Raw genomic sequence first — 6484 nt, forward strand, 5'->3', positions numbered from 1 at the left:
TTTTTGTCCATTCTTCAGCTAAAACAGTCTCCAGTTCTTGTAGTGATGATGGTGGAGGATATCAACTCTTTACTTGTTTTTCTAAAATGCACCATAAATGTTCAATAATACTGAAATCTGGGGACTGTAGTAGCCAGATAAGATGTTCAACTTCACTAGAATGTTCCTCATGCCATTCATTAACAACTTTAGCTGTGTGAATTAGTGCATTATCATCCTGAAAGATTGTGTTTTCCCCTGGAAACAGTTCCACAACCATAGGATGAATTTGATCAGACAAAATGCTTAAATAGTCTTGACTATTAATTCTGCCATGAAGGGAGACCATTGAGCCAGTGGATATCCAAGATATATCATCACAGATCCTCCTCCATGCATAACAGTTGGAAGAAGGCAGTCTGAGTCAAATGCTTCTTTTGGCTCTCTACACGTGTATACTCGGCCAGTGGTTGGAAATAAAGTAAAGGATGACTCATCCGAGAAAATAACATTCTGCCATATGAGCACCAACAACATGACCTCTTCAAGAGTCCAATAGATTTGTCATTTTAATGAATTTTAATTACCTTTTTCTGATGATATCTGAAAAGAAACAGCAATTTTAGCAAAATATATTCAGCAACACTAATAATAAATCAAAAAATATAAAAATAAACAAGCTTTTGATGGTTTTATAGGTACTTCAAAATTATGATGCTACGATGCTTGGTGTTTCCATTATTTCGTCCAACCCCTGTATATGCACACATATGCATACACAAATACATACACACACACACACACATATACCCATATATACATACACATACACATTCACATGTAAACATACATATATATATATATCTACACACGCATATATTTTTTCTTGTTCACACAAACCCATATATTAGCACATGTATTCACACCTGTATATTTATATATACCTACATACACATGCATACGTATACACAGACACACACACACACACACATGTATACATATCTACACTATTCAAGCATTTAAGTTCACATGTACATGGGGGGAGGGGGATTAGTGAAATGGTAGTGTACCTCCAAAGCTTGTTCTTCTCTTCAACGATTGAATGATTGAAAGAGTGGGTGTCATCCACTTCTCTTTGGATATATGCATCTTTTTTTAAAAACCCCAAGAGAGAATTGCTGGGTGGAATATTATTTTTTTGTGTTCAATAGTGGTGTGTACTTTCTAATGAAGAATTCTTCTTTATATTTCCGGAAATGTTTGTTATCTAACCACAACTTAAAGAAAGGAAAGATAGTGAATTTTCCCTTTCTGCATGATGTGAAATGTTCACAGCAAATGTTGTTTCTGACAGCAGGGTCTTTAATTTGTTGTTTATGTACACAAACTCTGTCATGTAGTCCCATTTCAGTTTCACCAATGTAGTATCCTTTACATTGAGGGCAGGTTGCACAGTAAATTAAGTTTTTTGTTTTGCAATTCATGTTTGCATTAACTTCGGAAATCTCATTGTTTCTAAAGGAGATTTGTCCACCCTCTTTAATATATTCACAAGTTCCGAATCAAGGGTCCCGCATTTCATAACTTGCATTGTTTCAGTGTTAGTCATAAATTTCACCTTGGTAAGCAGTTTTTTGAGATTGGGTGCTTGGCATCTGCTATATATTATTTGTGAGTCTTTTATGAGTGCATTCACTTTAGAGGTTTGCTGAAGAATTGGGAGATATTGCTTGGCCGTTTTCATAATGTTAGAGTTCCGTGGGTTGTGAGTAATGACAAAGGGGATAACTTTTTTTTCCTTTTTATTTCATTGGTTTGTTTTTCTCAGTGTTGTTACTGGAATGTTCTTGGCCTTGGAGATAGCTGTATTGATGAGGTTCACCAGATATTCTTCTGTTTTAAAGAACCATTTTAGTTCATATAATCTTTTTTCCAGTAGTGTAGGGTGTGTTACTATGGTGTAGATGTGTCTTTCCTTTTGGTATGTGAGGGGTGTGCTGATTGGAAATTTAAGTATTGGTGTGTTTCTGTTGGTTTGTAAAATAAATCTGTTTTGATATTTTCCCCTTCTTTAATGATAAGAATATCCAGAGATGGTAGTTCCTTTCTATTGCATTCCATGATAAATTGTATTGCTTCGTAAAGCCTGTTTATGACGGAATGGAATCTTTGCAGGTCTTCTTGGTTTCTATCCCAGAAGATGAGACAATCATCTAGGTAATGTCTCCAGTTCTTATTAATGTAGGTGGTGAAGTCATGACTGAATGTTTCCTGCAGCTGGGAACATAGTTTTGCCTCTAGGTAACCCTTAACGAATGTTGCATATGTTGGAGCTACTTTGATACCCATGGCCGTTCCTTTTATTTGTAAATACAGTTCGTTATCAAAGAGGAAGTGGTTGTTCTCCAATATTAATTTGAGCCCTTTCAAAATAAACTCTTTCAGAAATTTTTCTGAAATGAAATCTGCGTGTTTTGCAATCCAGAAGTCAATAGCATCAGTTCCTAAGTCATCTGAGATGTTAGTAGATAAGCTTGTTACATCAACGTTGACTAAGGTTGTGTCTTGGTGTACCTTCTGGGAGATATAACTCAGGAATTCCATATCATCTCTGATGTAGGTTGGTACTATTTTACATAGGGGTTTCAGAATGATGTTTAATAAGTTGCTTTGACGTTGTGTGCTTGAGGCTGGACCAGCAACAATTGAGCATAATTTTAAATCTGCCTTATGTTAGCCTTTACAAGCAATCCTCACATGAAGATTTTTTGCTAAGAAACTCTGATTATCAAAGGTGGGGAATTCTGGTTTGGAATTAATGCATGTGCACACACATACACACAAGCTTACATTAGTCCCTGCATGCTCTCTCTCTCTCTCTCTCTCTCACACACACACACACACTGGGATAAAAAAAACAAAGTTGTGTTTGTTGCTACTGCTAATTGGAAACAGTCGTTGGCTGTTGTGCGTTGGTAGGACCTTGTTACATGTGAGAATAACTCTGCTGCACAGTAGATGCTGGTTACATAGTTGATAAGCAAAACTTCACCAATTTGAACGATCTCTCCAGTCAAAAAGTGATATCAACTAGGATATATCTTTAAATATAATTGTCTTAAATTTAGGCATAAGGCTACACACATTTAGGACAAAAGTGTTGTTGATTTCATCGAACCTAAAATACAACTGATAAATATTTTTCAGATCTCACTCACTTGAAAGGCAAAGTTGACCTCAGAAGGTTTTAAAACCAGAATGTAAAAGGTCATAATTAAATGTCTTCTGCTAATTAGTTACATTACTGTATCTCCACTCTACCTACCCTACATCTTTAGATATAGTAATTAGATGAAAATATACAGTAACTTCCAAAAGAAATGTGAATGTATGATGTGTTAAATTACTCATGGACTGTGAGTAAAACAAAAATTAAGACTATTTCTATTAGGGGGTTTGATTTTTATACAATGTCTCAGACATAAATAATTGTTTTACTTGTTTCTGTCATTTGATAGTGGTTGAACAGATCAATCCCAGTATTTTTTTTTAAGCTTGGTACTTATTCTATTAGTCCCTTTTGCAGAACCACTGCCACACCAACACCAGTTGTCAAGCTGTGGTGGGGGACAAACACAGACACAAAGATACACAAACACATACACATATATATATGATGGTTTTTTTTCAGTTTCTGTCTACCGAATCCACTCACAAGGCTTGAGGCTTTAGTAGAAGACACTTGCCCAAGGTGCCATGCAATGGGACTGAACTCAGAACCATGTATTTGGGAAGCAAACTTCTTACCACACAGCCATGCCTGCACATGCATGTGCACACGAGCACACACACACACACACACACACACACACATACACTCACACACACACAGTATGCCTTCCCTATGTATTATACAAATGTAATTCTTGTTTGTTCACAAATAAATTGCACTTCATATTCAAGGCTTCAATGAAGCTATAGGATGTTATTCAGGCATTCAACCAAGAGTCCACAGCATCTTATAGCAGAAACAGCTGCAAGCTAATGAAGTTCATAACAACCATATTGTCACATTTTATTCTCTGTCTCTTATTGCTTACTTCATGTTATGTATTCACTGTAAACTGTAGTCAGACCCATCTACTGGTTATAGCCTGGGAATCTTTTCATCCTCTGTCAGTATAGCCAACATCCTACAGGTGACCAGAACATATGAAGTGAAACTCAGTATATGTAGTGAAGTATCTTATTTAAAATGAGACACCTGACAAAATGCAGCCTACACTGATGGATACAACACAACTAGCTGTGCAGTATCCCATTGGTAAGAGACAGATGCAGGATCTGTTGAAACAATCATTGTGTTGAATAAAGATTCTTGCTAACTTCATTTTCCAATTCTTTCATTCATTCTATATATATGTATGTATATATAAATATAAAAAATGGAACAAAAATGCAATAGAAGACAATAAAATATTCAGACAGATAAACGATACAAAGGCGGACAGGAGAAACAACAATTAGAAGGACAGGGGGAAAAAAAAGGACAAGTCATTTGTGGCCTTCTTTCTTCAGTCAAGTTGTCCTTACTGTTTCAGGCAGTTACACTTGAGACAGTTGCCCCCAAAAAAGTCTAAGCTAAGAGCATAAGATTTTTGTGTGGTAAGTAGCTTGCTTACCAACCACATGATTTCGGGTTCAGTCCCACTGTGTGACACCTTGGGCAAGTGTCTTCTATAGTCTTGGGCTGACCAAAGCCTTGTGAGTGGATTTGATAGATGGAAACTGAAAGAAGCCTGTCGTATATGTGTGTGTGTGTATGTGTGTGTATGTATGTGTGTGTGTTTGTTCCCACCAACATCGCTTGACAACCAATACTGGTGTGTTTGCATCACCATAAGTTAGTGGTTCAGCAAAAGAGACTGACAGAATCAGTACTAGGCTGACAAAGAATAACTCCTGACTGAAACAAATAAAAGAATAAAAGAATATCCCCAAAATATAAGAACAGGTAGAACGTTGGCTACGATTGCTTCATAACTCACTGACATTCATTATGTAATTCATTATGTAATGAACACTCCTCAGTGTAACTAGTCATCTGGCCAAGTCACCTCAATGAAGTTTACATTATCGCAGGAAGTGAGTGGATTTGGTAGACAAAAACAGAAAGAAGCTCATGATATCATTTCATTATGTAATGAATGTCAACGAGTTACAAAACAATTGTAGCCAATATTCCACTCCTTATATTTTGGGGATTTTTATTCACATTCTTAGCAGTGTTAGTCGCTAAACTGTGAATTGTGTGGAAACAATCAGCTTGTTGAAATTTCTCTTCACTTCAGTATCGGTTAAAGTGTGTAAACTACGATGTTAATAAATATTTATTTTATCTCATACTATCCACTTTTTGTTCTCTATACTAGCCACCTGTTGCTTGAAGTTTACTAACTCCCTACATGTGGATCGCTGGATTGTATATATACATAATCATCATCATCATCGTTTAACATCCGTTTTCCATGCTGGCTTGGGTTGGACAGTTTGACATGGAGCTGGCCAGCTAGCTGTCCAGACTCTAATTGTGTTGTGGCATGATTTCTATGACCGGATGACTTTCCTGACGCCAACCACTTCACAGAGTGTGCTGGGTACTTTTTATGTGCCACTGGCATGGATGCATTCATGCAGCACCAGCATAGGTACATTTTATGTGGCACTGGCATTTGCAAAGGACAAGCCTGTATGTATGGATGACAGTGTTTTGCTTAGCTTGATGTGTCTTTTCAAGTACAGCAAATCACCACAACACCTGCTCCCTTATCATTTCTTAAGTGAGACCCAGCATCTGAAGAACCTACATATGTATGTGTGTATGTCTATATATATATATATATATATATATATATATATATTTTAAGCATATAATTATAAAAATATAATTATAATTACAGGCGCTGGAACGCCAATGCCTATATGCTAGAAGTAGATGTCAAATGTCTACAAGCCACTCTAAATTAACCACATGGGCAAGATGGGCGATTAGATGTAATGTATATGCAGGAAATGCATATATATATATTGGTATCTGTATGTGGAAATTTATCGGTATGTATGTGTGTTTTTCACTTATATATTGTTGGAACATCCCTACTGAGGAGTGTAAAGTAATCTTTATTACAGAGCACGACATCTTAGTATATAGGATTATCCAAAATTTCATAAATCTTCTTGCTCATTACCTTACATTTGTCCTTGTGTTGTAAATAGAAAACAAATTTAGAGTAGCTTGTAGACATTGACATCTACTTCTAGCGCATAGGCGTTAGCATTCCAGTGTCCTTAATTATAATTATATTTTTATAATTATATACGTAAAACTTAATTTTACTGATATGGTGGTTTTATTATATGCTAACCCCTGATATAAGCCTTTCAATGATTATATCCTCAATTTATAAGTATATATATATATATATATATATATATATATATATAT

The sequence above is a fragment of the Octopus bimaculoides genome, chromosome 6 (assembly GCF_001194135.2).
Source record: "Octopus bimaculoides isolate UCB-OBI-ISO-001 chromosome 6, ASM119413v2, whole genome shotgun sequence".
Taxonomy (NCBI): domain Eukaryota; kingdom Metazoa; phylum Mollusca; class Cephalopoda; order Octopoda; family Octopodidae; genus Octopus; species Octopus bimaculoides.